The sequence below is a fragment of the Coturnix japonica genome, chromosome 4 (assembly GCF_001577835.2).
Source record: "Coturnix japonica isolate 7356 chromosome 4, Coturnix japonica 2.1, whole genome shotgun sequence".
Classification (NCBI taxonomy): domain Eukaryota; kingdom Metazoa; phylum Chordata; class Aves; order Galliformes; family Phasianidae; genus Coturnix; species Coturnix japonica.
This window is the reverse complement of record NC_029519.1, coordinates 9,642,773-9,659,760: the sequence shown is the minus strand read 5'-3', so window position 1 is coordinate 9,659,760 and position 16,988 is coordinate 9,642,773. Positions and strand designations below refer to the sequence as shown.

Here is a 16,988-nt window from a genome sequence, read left to right as displayed (position 1 = left end):
GGCTTTATTCTTCTGTCTCTCACTACATGTGCAATCCCTTCTGTCAAGGATCTTCCTCCTTTTTTTTTTTTTTTTTTACATTCCAGCATCTTCTAATTTTTAAATTTAGATCCTTTTGCAAGGAGTTTAATTCTTCACATACAGGATGCCTTGCCTCAGTGCCCAGCTGTACCTGTGTTAAAGCATCTACAGTGGATGTAGAGCTGTGACAAGCTCAGGTGACTGGAATCTATTATTAAAAATCATCCACAGCAACTAATAAAGAAGGAATTTCCTTAGAAAAAATATTAGATTGCTAGGTATCTGGTACAGATCCTGATGATCAAGGAAGCTAACGTATATGTGTGCATGATAAGCCTCCACCCCATTTCCTCCAGTTGATTTCATGAAACGAAAGCTGGAAATTACAGAACAAATCTCTGCTGTTGCTCTGTACCTGTGCCTTCTAATATAAAGAAGTGTTAGCTTTTCCATTCATGACTCTCAGGCATCCAGCTTTCCATCTCAGGTGCATAATTTGTTTTTTGTGACATAGGTAAATGCATGCCAAGAGAATCAAAATCCCAGAGCATGTGTCTTTACTAGCTGTAGTCTCAAAAAAGCTTCTTGAGGACTAGAGATTTATAACTGGACTGCATTACTGACTTCACTTGGAAAGATGAATATAAGCTTGGAAGCTATGTGTGGTAAAACCAAGTTACCACTTGTTTTCTGTGTGGTAGAGCTTCAGTGTACCATGATCATGGAAATCTGTATGATTATAAGATTCAGAATGCCTGTAAAAAATCTCAAATCTGGAAGCTCCTATTGAGAATCCAAAATGGTTGTGTAACAAAACATCAGATGTATCTTTGCCTGCATTTTAATTCCCTTGATATATCCTTGCATTTTTACATGCAGGTACTTACCTTCAAGCCATTCCATCCCTCCTTAGATGCAGAGTGTATTATCTCAGTGTTTGGTTAATGGAACTATAGGCTTTTTCATACATGGATAGTGTTTGCTACTGTCTGCTTAAAATACCCTGTGCAGATAGGCTTTCCTTGTAGCTAGCCTCCATTAAGTAAAAAGCATTTTCAAATGTCTGCATTCTGTAACATTTTATATTTATAACTGTTTCATCATTTGCTGAAAACTACAAGCTACACCTCAAAGTTCTGTTCCTTGTCAGGTAGTGAAATCTCCCATTTGTCTGATCGTTTTTGATCAGGCAGGGTATGCTTCAGGATATGTTTCCCCTTCATCAAGGTTTGATTCTGTTAGGTGCCACTTATCTGTTTCTGACTAATTGGACAGGATGTCTTAATAATCACACATCTGTAGAAGTCAAGGTATAATTTAAATCTGGAAAAATGTTATATTATCTCAGTTTGTGATTCATTCCAACATAGGAATTTTGAAATCCCACTTAATATACATTTGGAATCTTTGGGTGAAATACTAAAGATTTAATCAAAGACTATTGTACTTTTGCCTGAAGAAGTGAAAACAGCCCCTCTTTTCAAAGGAAGGAAGTTTACCCTTCAAAGCCTGGGGAAGCATTTGCCTCAAATGAGTCATTCCAGAATGATTCCATTGTCACTGTTGGGGAAACTCAGCATAAGGTTGGAAGTCATTTGACCAAGACTTTCAAAAGCATATAGGCAGTTGCACCGATTTCAGTGGAAGTTTAACACTGTGGTCTGTCAGTCATATATTGCTGAAAGATCTGTTGGGATACAATGCGAGGAGCTAGCCCAGTACACCATTTATGTTAATGTGATCTCATATGTTTGTGAAAATGGGAGCTGGCATAAAGAAAGGGCAAATCCTTAGCAGTAATTCCACTGAACACATACAAACGTGATTTCTTTGTTCTGCATGGAGAAGTATTTAGGACTTCTGTGGTGGTTAATGCAGCGGCGTGGGTATGAAGTAGAATCTCTTAAGAATTTCAAGCTGTATTTGATGCAAAACCAGGAAGTTTTAATGTTTACTCATCTGTTGGGTTGATGTGAAGTTTAGCCATACGCTAGGCCATTTTACTTTGTAAAGTATTTGCCTTTTCTGAGATTTAGGAAAGGTATTTTATTTAAGGAACAGTTAAGAATACAGTATTACCACATTTCACTGCTCAGCATGTAAAACATCTGTTTAATTCCTTTATGTCTTGAGTGTCCTTGTAGCTAAAGATTTGACATTCACTGTATTAGATGAATCCATGCTTTTGAAATGTTCCTCCTTAGTACTGTATACTGTATTTCTGTGTTTCCATTTCTTTTAGCAGCTGGAATAACAGAAGAATTTTTTTCTGTGATGCCCTCCAGTCGTCCTCTGCTGCAATCTAAGCTATCATGCTGAGGTGCAGAAGACAAAAGGTAATTTTCAGATAGGCACATCATAGGAAACATTAGACAAAATTCATTTAGGTGTAGAATAACTTCTTGCCAGACCTGTAACTTTTGTACTTTATTGTATTCCACAACGAATGAACCACTTATTTCTATTTGTGATATATTGCTGTACGTATGTGAATATTAGAGTATTAATCTCTTTCTAGGTTAAGTAGATATCATTTTAACCTTCACTGTGCTGTCTCTGTAAGTCTGCCCTTGTATGTATGTTTTATGTACACATACATATGCTCTGGTTTTTGTTTGGTTGTTTTTTTTTCCTCTTTCTCCATAAACACACACAATGGGACTGTTTGACCTAAAGAGAACTAAATGCAGAACTGCTGTTTTGGTACCTGCATTAGTTTAATTTCATCATTTGGTACTTTTGGGGTGATTTCAGAAATTGAAAGGAAAAGTTTATGGCAGTTTGTAGGTGTAAATTTTATGGTTATTCAGGTTAAGAGACTGGATTTTTAAAATTATTTAGGTCATTAAGTTACCAGCCTAGAAGGGGTACTAAGTAGCAGAGGTTCCATCCTGCTAACTCTAGCTTAGTCAAGTGGTCTGTCATGTTTTACAGCCTCTGGTAATTAAGTTAGTTTACTACAGCCTCTGGCCATTCCTTTTCTTTAAAAGCTGTGCAGCCATTTCCTCCAGTTGTGAGTTATGAATGATACAGCTGTTGAAACATACATCATGACAGTGATGAGAACAGTGACTCTAGCAAGATGCCTGACTTCAGGAGCAATAAAGCTGATGAGCTTATGGGCTTCAGGTCATCAGGGCCCACACGCTGTGAGAGGTTCCGCAATTGCCATGGGGACTTTGAGTATTTCAAAGGATGCATACTTCTGTGAATATAAATTAAGATACTACTTATCACTGTATTTACTATTCTACTGAGTAAAATGGAAAGTAAAATACATATATATATTTGTAACTGATTTTGTAGATAGTGTTCATCTGAATTATTTTTACTGAATCCCTACTGTGCTAGGTTTGCTGTTTCTTTACTGGCATTCAGCCAATTAGTATGCAGAAATGAGCACTAATTAGAGAGATACAAGAGACTGACCTTGCTGTTATTTACAGAGCATTCCTCTCCCCATGTAAGTACCGTGTTAGAAGAGGTTGGTGTAGAGCTGAACAGGTGCATTCTGTTGCAGTGATGTGGAAGTCAAAGCTGAGCTGCATACAGTGTTTTACCATTGTGAAACATATTTTTAGTGGGAAGACATGTTGATGAATTGCTGGGAGGTGATGGAATATTGCCTGTTAAAAGTGTAATGGGCAGCAGACAAAATAACTTTGTGGAGAGATCACTAGATTGGATGGAGGGGAAAAATCTGAATTCAGTTCAGAGCTCTGACTCCAATATGTCTGATGAGCATAGGTAAAAGCTCATTTCCCCTACATGTGACAGTTTGAACATGCCAACATTTTCTTTTGAATAGCTTAGAAAAGCACTTAGCTACATAACAGGCAGACGTGTGGTATTTGGGAACATGGCAAAAATGCAATGCTTTGTACATTTTAAATTAAACATTTTTCTTCTTTCATGACCTTATTTTTTTCTAATTTCTGATGACTAATGTGTAAAATTATAATCTCCTTTTTATAACTTCAACATTTTTTTCTCCTTTTCATTATGTATACATCACTTTAGCTTCTAGACTGTTTGATTTTTCTGTCTATAAGGTGGAAGGATTTAGTTTAGATAGAGATAAAACCTAAAGAGAGCACCTGTCTCAGAGCTGACTGATTAAATGCTTTGAAATTCTCAGACATGCGCTGCTCTTTAGAAGGAGTGTATGTGTTTTAACTGGGTGCAAGGACGTATTATGAGAACTTTTTCCTCCCTTCGGAGCATGCATGCAGTAGTCTGAGAACAATATACATCCAGGAAGTGAGCTTTAGCTGTAATTATTTCAGGCTTTGTCATAATATACCTCTTTGTCATAAAATATATGGTATTTAGTACATTTCATATCTTCATATGCTTGTGACTGCTTAAGAATATTCAGTACTCCAAAGTAAAACCAGCTTGTATATGGTACTATATAAAACCTTTAAAAATGGATGATAACAAATCACTCCTTTCAAATATACCTAGTGGGTGGATTAGCAGGCATTAGTGAAGAGTTTATGCCTCTGCAGGCATGAGAGTTTATGAAGGAAATATTTTATATAGACTTCCTGTGTTTTTGTTCTCTCTTCTGGCAATCTCAGGCAGGCTGAAGGTAGGTATTGAGCTAGATTAAGTTGTGGCCTGACAGAGCACTGCTGCGCTCAGTTACATTCTTGTGTTCCAGGTTTGACTACAGAGATGGTTTTAGATGGCTACATATTTCTGCTATCTATTAACACTGATCTGCAAGCCAGCTAGTACTTATAGCACAATGCAGTACTATGTCTCAGTTAATAAGCCATGCTAAATTCAGCAGGCAGAGAGACATTCTGATGTGTCTGCATGGCTTTCACTCTGAAACTAGGTTGTGATCCACCGTGTATAAATGTATCAGTATTTTACAGAAGTTTTCAGAAACAGGTTAAGCTTAAGCTCCTACATTAGCACCCACTCTTGGCAGAGATATGGTACGTCACTTACATGAACTGAGTCTACATGCTTGTTTTCTTCTGCACCCACCTCTGACATTAGTTTTGATGTCAAGAATGAAGCTTGCTAACAGCCAATGATTGTATGTTGCTATATGACTTTATGTGGATGGAAAGACACATGTAATGAGACAGAACTGATTTGTCAATAGTCTCTGTGGTGCCACTTACCTATGGGATTAGTGTAAGCTAAACCATCTGTCAAAAAGCAATGTCCTCAATGTTTAGTTGATCCAGAAGATGTCACTAGGATAAGTTCTATCCAGTTTAAGTCCACTGATTTATCTGATGTTTTCAGTATGAACACTGTAAGATCTGATCCATAGTTGCTTACCTCTGTGATTTGAATCACTGGATATAACATATATTTTTTCTTAATTCATGGCTATTAGAAAATATGCAGGTCTCTCACATGTTCTCCATATTAAACACAGAATATATGTGGGTCAACTATTTCATGAACATCTATCCATTCTATCCATTAAAAGAATGGATAGAAAAGGAGACTGTGATCTGTAAGAAATTACCGTGGAGATGTTTTTTCAGGGCATTCCATTTTTTCATGGGAAGAATGCGTTATTATGGTCACGCTTCCAGGAGTCTGACTGTTACAGAGTTTTCATATGGAACATGAAACTGCCAATATAATGCTGTAAATGACTATAATTTGAATTTACAAGGAATAATTGGTGACTTCAGTTCTGAAGCAGAATGCTTAGCTTCATAGCGTGGTTGTAATGTAGAGAGGCCTTTGTTGAATAAAGGACACTGCAGCATTCACAAATATACCAGTAGGGGCTGCCACACACTCCATGGAGTGAACACATTTTGAAAGCAATTAATGAAATGCCTCTCAGAAAATAGCATGTGGTGGAAACCCAAGGGACCTAAATATAGCGTTCTACCAGATGGACTGCAGGAGAAACACCATCTGACTAGAACAATGTTGGCTTTTCTTTGTGATTGTTGCTGTGCATGAGCTTGTCTGTGCTGGGATTTTTCACATGTTTCTCACTAACTTCTTAAGGTAAGGCCTTCCTTACACCTTGCTTTTTCCCCTTTTTATTTCTTCAAAGCTCACAGGTTTGAAAAGCTCAGGAAGACCTTCATTAAATGTAATAAGAGTGGTTGCGGTAGAGAGGAAAACAACGGTTAACCACTGAAGTATGCTAGGTACATTTGATGTGTTTTGCTCTTTCTTTGTCATTAGTGTCTCTCTCAGATAAAACTGAATTTCTCAGATACGAGTACTGGCGACCTTCAGGCTTTACTCAGTATTCCAAAGCTCACTGGACAAACAATAGAAATTGGTTATAGTTTTATTCAAGGCAGCCCGAGAGCTTTCTTTGTAAGCTTTTATTTCTCTGCTCACAAACACATTGTCTGTGCTACCCACAATACATTTTAGGAACATTTTAGCAAATAAGTTTTAGCTGAAGTGTTTTCAACATGCTAATCTTGAATTCATTCATCACTACACAAAAGACGTGTAGAAAATTACACACCTATTCTTATAATTTAATTCTACTCTGCGTAAGTTATTGGACTAAATTGGTTAGATTCAATCTAATCTTTCAAGTTTCTGGAATTTCTACTAAAAACATGAGAGTGTTTATCATGCATGATTGTTTCTCCTTTCTAGTGCTCTTCATTACATATATTTGCATTCTGATTTTTATATGATCTAAATTCTCTTTTAAATTACAGAAGCCATTTCAACCAAGCAAGAAAATACCATTAAGAAATCATGATCTATATTTATAGAAATTTAAATTCTTTATAAAAATTTATCTGTGAAGCCAATGGAAACCCTTGATGCGCAAAACATTACACACCCAAATCACTGCAGCTTTTGAAACCTTTTCTGTTGAAAGGGCTGAAAGTTGGCTACCTTTGCCTGGATATTCTTGGGCATTGGGACATCCCTTGTATCGTCTGGTTCAGCAATCATAAATCCATCTACCTCTGAACCTTCAGTTATGTGCATTTGGCTTCAGTCAGATCAGTTGCCTAATGTGCTTGCTCCCCACGAAACATGAGACTGCTTATATACAGACTCAGACAGCCCCTCTAGGTACTTTCTCATACAAACCTCATAGGGATCCAGCAGGTACTGTGGGTTACAGCACCCTAGCAAACTACTAGCAGTGATGGTTGCTGTGGTTTATCCCTTAGGGTTAGATTGTTTCCAAATGCTTGACTGTTATGTGGCTTGTTCTAATTAGAACATTTAAATTTAGGAAAATTCAACCTTTAACACTAGATTACTCTCAGTGATACCATAAAATTGAATATAAGTTAGGGAGAGTTGTACCTAGGTCACTTCAAAATTCCTTCTATTTATTTCCATGGAAACTGCAACAGATAAAAAGAACACAATAACAATATTTGATATAGCAAATTTAGAGCTCAATGATTATTTAAGGTGAGTTCAGTAATGAGTTCAGACCACAAAAGCTGAAATTTGTGACAGGCATTGCTAGGTTTGGAGTTGAAGAAGTCAATATGTGTGTGTTTTGCATATGGACTTACAAGATGTAAAGAGTTTTTCTCCCTTTTGAATCCTATATGTACTCACCACTAAATTTAATGAAGTGGTGAGCATTCATCATTGCTGGATTCTGAAAAAAAATCTTAGTTTGGACCAAAGTTTAGTTTAGGTATGTCCTAACTAGACACTTGCATACATATAATCCCTGGAGCAAGACCAAGCTGTGAACTTTATTTAACCCAATACCATTAAGCCTTCTAATGGTGATTTACTTCTTGTAGCTCATGAGATTATTGATCCAAATTAGAAATGTTCTTGTTGATTTTCAATGCCTCTTGACCCAAGCAGTCACCTGGAGGTGAAAGGCTCCTTATCTGGTTAAAATTACGTATTGAAAACAATTAATTGTGCGAAGGACCTTTTACCAGGTCACACTGAAAATCAATTCATTGAATCTTCATGCATACTGCTATAAACCCAACCCTGAAAAACTCAAGTAAGAAGACCCTGCAGCAAGTTGTTTTTGAATGCATCATCCACCAATTTTAGATCAACATTTCACTGATCACAATTCATTTGTGTTCTCTGCCATGTATCTCAAAGTTTCCAGTTACAATTACTTATAATCATAGAATCATAGAATCACTGGACTCCTCCTGCAATAAATAGTCTTTCCTTTCAGAACCATGTGTTACCTTTCTTGTTTGAACAGTGGGAGGATAGCTGCAATCTTTCTGGTGACTGACACCAAGATCACAATCACAGAGGTTTAACAAAGGAGCACAAGCAAATATAAACCAGTTATAGCCAGTTGAGGTACTACAAGCTCATCTTCAAGCAATCAGCATGGTACTGTGGAAAAATATTCTCTAGACTATGCCTTAATCTCATCTAGGCAACCTTCCATTATTTTTTCAGTTGGAACTTACTCTGCAAATTATGTCCTCTGACTACAAAAGAGCAGAGTGGGAGAGGAGAGAAAATGCCTGTCTCAAATCTCTTGTCAGTATGACAGATAGCAGATAGAATATATACTGTTCTGAAAGTAGGGAGGTATACTAAGCATCCATAGGATTTCCACTGAAAGAGACTTTGCAAGTAACCTGATGGAATATAATTTACTTTCTTGTTTCTCAGTATGTTCTTATATGACAAAGCTGTGGCATGATCTGGCTTGGAAGGTCTTAATGTCTTCCATATTTCTTAATAAATGAAGGCTGATGGCTTTATGGGAGGGGTTACTGTTTTATGAAAGAGAATGAATACAGCAGCCTACTTAAGTGACAGACAACTGGAAGGGATTTCTCAGAGTAAAACTTCTGAGACATCTGGAACTTAGCAGATGATAATTACATCTGTGATGCAGTTTGTAAACTCCTGAGGTTGCAGATAAGAAACAGTTAATAGTTGTTTTTTGCTTCCTTCAGTGTGATTACAAATCTAATTAATGGCAGCACTCCTACAAAGCTGCAGCCCAGCCACAAAGGGACAGCCTGGCACTTGGCCATGAAAATGTCTCAGTAACTAGAAGATCAGTGCCATATATTGTAGCATTTTCTTTTGAGAGGTGATGGCAGGCGGAAAGACTAAGAGTAATTTTTACCTCACTATCTCGGACTGGTTAGACTTAAAGCATAGGTCCAGTTTCTATCTTGCTCCCTCACAGGAGGAGGTAACAATCCCAGAATGAAAGCAGTAAGCATCTAATGGGAGAAAATCTAAAAGCCATATTAGCATTTAGGGGCTTGTGGGAACATTTTTTTTTTCTTTAACCCTGAAGCAAGGTTGAAGCTTCTTAAGGAAAATGATCCATTTTTAATTTTTATATGCTGCTACAGTCGATGTGGACACCAGGGGGTGCAACGACCACTGTCAGAAGAGCCGGGGACTCCAAGGTGCGATTACATCCTCCCTTATGTGGGTTAAACAGAGGATGTATTATTCTGAGGGATGTATTGTAACGAAACGCTCTCTGTAATGACTTTGTTGCCAACAATACACTTAGAAAGCTTAATTTTTTATTACACAACTCAAATATACTCCTCTGCATATCTGGCAATGTGAGTGGGTCTGAAAAGCCAGGAGAGGCACTGAGACGTCAGGGCTGATTCCCACACCCAAGTCTGCTGCAGCCTTGCCTCTACAGTTGTACATGACAGAACAGAGCTATGTGGTAGAACTGCTGAAAAGATGCGTGTTGATAGAATAAAATGATTTTTAAAAGGTTCTCAAGTATACGTTCATATTAAATTTAAAAGGATTATTATTCTTATTTATATGCTTCCCTCTTGTGCTAATTTTGCTGAAGTGAAAAAAATCCGTTCACATTATTGTCAGGATGCAGCTTTTCATGCAAAATTAATTCTGATGATAACACTAGCACTTAGCTGATCTCAGAAGGCTATTCCATTATGTTTGTGAAGTCAATTCCTTATTGCTTGTCTATAGAAATTCATATGCAATGTGTTGAAAAGCCTGCAGATAAATAGCTCAGTGTACAGTATTGCATCTCTTACTATAGAAATTGCTGTGATCATTTAGATATAATAGATTTGGGACTTGTTAGTTAGCAACAGAGTTTCCGCAGAATAAATGAAAGAAAATATTGATAGGTAAACTTGGTTCAGTGAAATGAGAAGAACAGTAAAGCTTTCATAATAAAACACAGCAGTTCAATTGAAAAGCTAATAGTAAGGGATGTATCTGTGAAAAAAAAACACACCCAACAACCAACCAACACAAAACAACCTGAACACAATTTCAACAGTAAATGCTGACAGATAAATTAAGTAATAAATGGTTTGAAAGGGCTTGTGTTACTTATCTTGATCTAAAGAAGCAAGTATGTAATTGTAATTGACCACAGTTTAACCCATTTGTAGTTCACTGTTCAGTGAACATTTTTAAGATAAGTAATTTGTGTTCCAAAAGTGAAATGAGATGAATGCAATTCAGCTTGCCTCAGTGATATCTGAAGCATAAAATGTCTGCCTTCAACCTATAACCTCTTAAAAATAGAGCTAATGTAAGTGAACGTGGTGCCATTCATTAGCGTGTCAGTGATGATTCTCTAACACGGTACCATTAAATTACTGTGGTGATAATTGAGACATTAAAAAAAGACAGACGCTAGGTCTGTTTCTAGGCTCTTATAACCCTTTGGCTATTAAATTTCAATGAGATAACATAACACAGCTATAGCAAAAATTAACAATTGGGAATATTTTTCTGTAAAATTGCCTTTCTCTAACCAAATTAATATTTTTACAGGTCCAGATTTTCAGTTCAGACTCTGCTCAGCTGATATGATTTCAGCATTGCTGGACAAGGACAGCTAAGGCAGGGCTAAATGGGAGCTGACTAAGATTCTCGTGATGGGGAGGGATGGGACCACGTGTATGTTGTCATATTCTATAGATTCAGTGTATTCTATGCCTAAAAATTATGCAAACTGGGAGAATGTGCCAGGGCTTCAGTGAAACAAGGTTCAACTAGCAGCAAACAACAGCAGAGAGGCAGAGATAGATAGAAGCAGGAGAGAATGAACAGAGATTTTCAGTTCACATCACCACAGAGCAGAAGCAAAGGAGAGGTGGTGTGGAACACTGCCCTCCAGTCCTGCTCTCAGACAGCAATGGCAATCTGGTCATAATGGTAGTATGCTGAAGTCTGCCAAGCTGAAGCTGATTGAAAAGGGCCTTGCTTGGGAAAAGCTGCTCCCTCATGTTACCCACAAGTGAGTAGGAAGCAGGACTGGTGAGCAAATTGTTGCAGCAAAAAGCAGATGTGAATTCCACTGACCCTCAGGAAACCGAATGCTTTGTTTTAGTAATTTCATAAGTTCATTGTGCATTTTAAGAATTGTTTTGCTTTCCCACTACTGGCCTTCCACACTGTGATGTGATAATCGAAATATTTAGCAACAAGAACAGGACTACTAACTGAAATACGTGAAACACCTTGTCTTCTCAGCTAGACCAGTGCCTCCCCCTTGCACTGTAATGAGCTGGTTTGATGCATTGGCACAGGGCCGCTCCGAGATGTGGAGCAGGCACAGTAGAGAGAGACACACTGGCTGCCAGCTAAACCACCTGCTGTCGATGCTGCTAGCCCCAGGCACCTCTCTTGGTTTCCAAATTCTTTCCCAAATTATGCTGGGAATTTACATGCTGACTATGCTGTTTAGGGAACTAGAACCATGCTGTACAGTCTGCAGTTCAACACACCATTTTATTCTTAACAGAGCTGATGATATAAATCTCCTTCAATTCTCAACCCTTACGACCTATACTTCAGTTTATAGGCAAATTTACCCATGTCCTAGTGGCAAATAAATGTACAGAGACTGTTTTATTTCTCACTGGGTCATGTTTGACTGTGGACCCTCACTCTGCATGTTACTGTTTAAACCCAATTGGGATGTACTCTTTTTATGTACTCTTTTTGATTCCCTTATAACTGGCAGAATTTTGGAACTGGAAAATTCCAGAAAATTTGTGTGGAAATAGGGAGGGCAAGACTGAAGGAAAAGGCAACAGGATCTCTTCCCTTGTCCTTTTTCTTCCTAGCTAATGTGTTAAATGCTTCAGTTTGCTTGCTGGTAGCTGCTACTAAGACTGTGTGTGAAGGCTTGTCCCAGTACATGCATTTAGAAAACCTGAATTTCACTACCTTTGCTGATCTGCTTGTTTTGTCATACAGTGCATAGTGAGTAAAGCTGGTATTTTGTGGGTCATTAAGAGGTGGTAGTGGATTATGAGACGTTTGGGTAATCTGTTGTAATGCCTTTTGGTGGATCCAACCTTAGAGACTGTTCATAGCTGGTTTAAAAAGAGTTGTCTGATAGTTGGGGGCTCCTCTTATAGCCAGATGAAACTTCAGGAGGTTAGAGTTGCTATTTCCACAGGCTAATGATCTTCTAGTTGTTAGGAATAAATCACATTGCAAAATATCTACTTGCAAAATACAGGTTATGCAGATGCAAATCATCTTATTCTGTTGGTTTTCTATGAGGTACACTTACACCGAGTAGTTGGCTTTATCTATATAGTAGTGATGGCATATGGCTTTTAAAACCTTCATACTGCTGTACTTTAAATCAGAGTGATCATTAGCATCTCAAAAAGCATCATAGCATGGATTGAATTGTCTGTAATAGCTTCAATATGGAAACACCTGGCTCAACAGGTGCCTGAAGTCACAGCAGGCCATCTGTTAGTGGTCCAGTTGGATGCTTTCTAAATGCATCTAGCAAGCAAGCAAGGGCACTGGGGAGTAAAGCTGGAAAGGGGAAATCCAGCAACCTGCACTCAAAATGCCAGGTACAGAAGCACAGGAGGAATGTGTATTGTAAGTCAGGCTTCTCTTTCTGTTTTAGTCTGCTGGGAAGGTTGGAGGCACTGTGAAATTTTTAAACAAAAGCCAGGTATAAACTTGGAGGCAATCACCAGCTGTTCGTTTCTCTTCTGCAGCATGCAGAGGAACAAAAGCACATTAAAGACCAGCAAAAGGATTGAAAATGCATAGAGCAGCATCTGTGTGGCATGATTCCCACTACCATGGGGACTCTGTCTTCACAGACAAATTTCACAACAGAGACAGGAGACGACTAGGGTAATGTTATTGCCCAGTATTAAAGATCTGTCTGGTATATAAATCTCTGTGTAGATCGGTAGTAAGTCACATGCTGCTATGGTGGTATATGACTATATCCAGTAGGATGACTGTGCTGCTATAGGGCTGTGCTGCAGCTCTGTGAAGAATGAGCCTTCTCTCAGGCAACATTGGCTGTAAAGTATCTAATGAGTAAGAGCTGCTGCTTGTAGTGTTAGAACTTAACTCTGTTGCCTTTGCAACGTTCTTATGGATTAGCAGCACGGCCCCTGGCATGTAATAGCGTGCCAATTAAACTTACTGTGCTGGCAGGAGAAGAAAACAGCCACAATAGAGAGTACCCAGAATCTCAAGGTCCTGAATGGCCCTTAGTATTGATATAAGCAGGCCTGGCATACACATCAATTCTGTTTGTTTCTAGTTCTGCTGTGGGTTTTTGTTGTTGTTTGGTTTTTGGTTGGTTGGTTTTATCTTTTTTTATTTTTTATTTTCTTTTTTGTCTTCCAGAAGACTGCAGGCATTGTCTGTATGCCTCATCTAGGCTCATCCAGCACTCTGTTTCAAACCTTATCAAGGGGAAGAGATAATGCCTTCCCCAAACATGTTTCCCAGTAGGAAATATTATGGTGCATAAGCACAGCTTGTGTGTGACTGATTCACACAGCTCGGACCCTGCAGCAGTAAGGCAAATTAGGGTACTATTAGGGAGTAAGAAGTAGACATGCAGCCAAGCCTCTGAATGTAGAAAAGAGACTTGTAGGGACACAGCTGCAGGAAGCTGCTGTCTCCAGAGGTGGCACTGGAAGGTGTTTGATCTAAAAGCAGTCCTGAAGAGGTTTTGCCCAGTGAGGATGTACACAGAGGGACTAGTTGTATTCTCTTCTGTTTGAGCTGTCAGGTCAGAGCTATTCCTATATCAGAAATTTGCTTTGTTTATGTTCTAATGAGATTCAGAGTTCTTTTCTTTCAAGCTCCTGCACAACATGGCACCAGCCATTAATTGAGAAAACTGTTTCATATTTGTGTTCTCAAATGTCCTTCGTGTTATAGAAACAGGATTTCATATATGTTTTCTTATAAAGGGAATGCACAAGGAAAGGCCAAATTGTAAGACGTTTTACCCATTAACTATCTGATCTATATGTAAAATTCCCTGTTTCCCCAAGTGTTTGCAGGGGGTTTTAATCCTACTTTTTCAGTGTGTGAACACATGCCCATTTTTCCTATGCACGCACTATTCTGGTTAGCACACTGAAAGAGAAACAAATACGCTTCATATATGATTGCAGTTCATTTCACCCAGGAATGCTATAATCTGTTGTTTCAAATAATGAAAAATGCAGTGTCATATATGAAATTTCCAATTGCTTTTTTGAGAAATGCATTGTCTCATCACCAGCATGGCATGCACTGCATGTCCTGCTTAGGCCTTTCTGCCAAAGACATGACTGGCGTGAATGGGTGGAACTGAGAGCTGTTACAGTGGCCATGTTTCTCAGTATGTGTTATGTAATGATGGTCATCTTGAGGTTTGGTTCTGACATTAAGAGTGTAACGGGTGAAAGCTGAAGATGTTTGCTGAGACCTACCTTATAATTAGAGGAGAAATTAAATTGGCTTTTTCTGCCTATGTGTTTATTGGTGTGTCCAACCAAGTAGCATGCAAGCTTCAGAAATTTTAATCTGCATTTACTGAAAGCTTTCAGGCCACATCCTCTCTGCCATGAGATATCAGTCTCAGTGACACCCCCTCCTCTGAAACACCAGAAGGACTGAACAGCAGCTGTCTGCAGATAGAGCTCATTTTTGCAGTGCAGAAGGTGCCAAACACTGAGTACAGAGATTCTGGACTTGGCAGCCCCCCAGCACCTTCATTAAGTATCTCCAAACATAAGATGTGTTCATTCGTTTCAATATTTTCCCAAATATCCCTAACTTCCAAATAAGTTTACTAAATGTATAAATGCTTAGTTGTGTTATTGCATTGAAAAACTTTCCCTTCTGTGACTATTTGTCATACTTTAACAGAGGCTGATTGGGATATTCATTTTTCTTCTGTTTCCCAAGAATTTTCAGAGGTTAGTCTTGTGTCAGTTTCAAATGCTAATCTTGTGACCAGGAGACTGTGCATACTGTTATATTGCCTAGGTATGGGATTTAGCAGGCATACATCTACATTATTTTTAATGAATATTAAAAAAATGTCAAGGCATTCAAGCTGTAGCCTTCATAACCTTTCTTACCTGCCCTCTATGGAACACCCAGATCTTTTTAAAGAAAATCTATGTGCTCTATTAGTGTTTTATACAAGTGTATGCTGACTTTCAGAATCTAATCTAAATATCTAAGCAGTGGTATATAGATTGATGTTGGTTTTCCTGCTTTTTTTAATTTTCATTTTCCCATGGCAAAGAATTAGCATAAGGTGTCATCCAGTATGAGGAAGTTTTAAATGAAAGGGGAACTTGTGGATCCAGTTTTGACCAAGAGTTTGCAAGAAATATTTCCATGTGGAATAGGGTTGATTTACGCATGCAAAATCCATGGCATATGGTTTTTATTTGGATGCATTTTGGGGCTCCAAATGTGTTGCAGGAATGAAAGGACTTTATTCATTGTCTAAGCACAGAATTTGGTGGTAAGTTGGAAGTGTCCATCTACCTAAGATCTGTGCAGTCTGTCTTACTCTACACTGTTAACCTCTGTACTCAAAGCTGTCACCTTGCCATGAGAATCTGTAAATGCTCAATGGACTGCAAACAAATGGAATGCAAGCCTCTCAGCTCATACAAATGCAGAAGAGAACAGTTTCATGGAATATGTTTCCTGGTTTGATACAGCCCAACTATGAATTTATTCAAGTTTCATTCTATACTATGATTATGGAGAACTTCTCATCATACCGTGATGAACGTGTCATCTTTTGTGAAAACACTGCTACTTTGGTTGCTGTTTGTCGGAGGTTTGTTACTGGAAAACATGACAAACTTCGGTAAGATGTCAGACATGTGTATAGTCCTACTGTCAGTTTGTGTGTGAAAATCATAAGGAAGCAAAACTGTCATTCTCATGTCTTACTCCATTTGACTTGCCTCTGGGGGGGTCTGAGATAAAAAAAGCACAACTCTCCACCTAAGGCTGTAGCTTGTTTTTATCAAGAAAATATGGATTTTTCCTTCCCAATGTTTATATTTTGAGGACAAAATACAAACTTTTAGAGTATGGTTAAGACCGATTAGTATTTAAGCCTGCGTTTTGTACTGTCCTGCATTCTTATTGTCATTTATGCTCTCCAGAACCTATTCATGCAGTGATTATTCCGGTCTAAGAGCAGTTTCAGAAGCTCCTTAATGAAGCGTTAATGTGGGAGGCAGTAATAGGTGCCTCCGATACTGGCTTAATTAGCGTTTTCTGTCCTACCATGTTCCTATTACTTAAGGCTGCTGTAATTTAGGGAATAGATTTACTGACATTTTCATTACAATATTGCTTATATTTTCAGAAGAATATCCCAATTAACTAACCAGATGAACCTGTATTCCACACTGGTGGCGAGACTGTCACTGGACACTTGTCTCAGACAGTGACAGCGACAACTTCATTTCATTCCCTGTGAGTGCCAAGGTCATTGATTTGGAAACCGAGCTTATTGCAATGAATGCCTAAGTGGGAAAGAAGTTGTAAATCCAAGCTTTTCCCCTTCAACTTCAGTAACTGAGGTAAAAATGAATCCAGATCCAAATAATCTTCCTGGGTAACGAGGGGGTGAAATCTAGCTGCTGGCTGACATGGTTTTGCAGTGACTCAAGATTTACTTATTACATAGCGGAGACAAGAAGTCAGATGCAGCCAGAGGCAGAAAGGAGCATGAGTAGCAGGTTAATCTGTTGTGC

At 38.4% G+C, this 16,988-nt stretch overlaps 1 long non-coding RNA gene across 2 annotated transcripts in view; it reads left to right on the top strand.

Annotated features, from left to right (window-relative positions):
• The window catches only part of LOC107312887, a 137,275-nt gene that overhangs the window by 53,006 nt on the left and 67,281 nt on the right, over positions 1–16,988 (top strand). For both annotated transcript variants that reach the window (XR_004307075.1, XR_004307074.1), the window contains exon 3: positions 2,264–2,357. This is a non-coding gene — a long non-coding RNA (uncharacterized LOC107312887). The remainder of the gene's footprint in view (positions 1–2,263; positions 2,358–16,988) is intronic.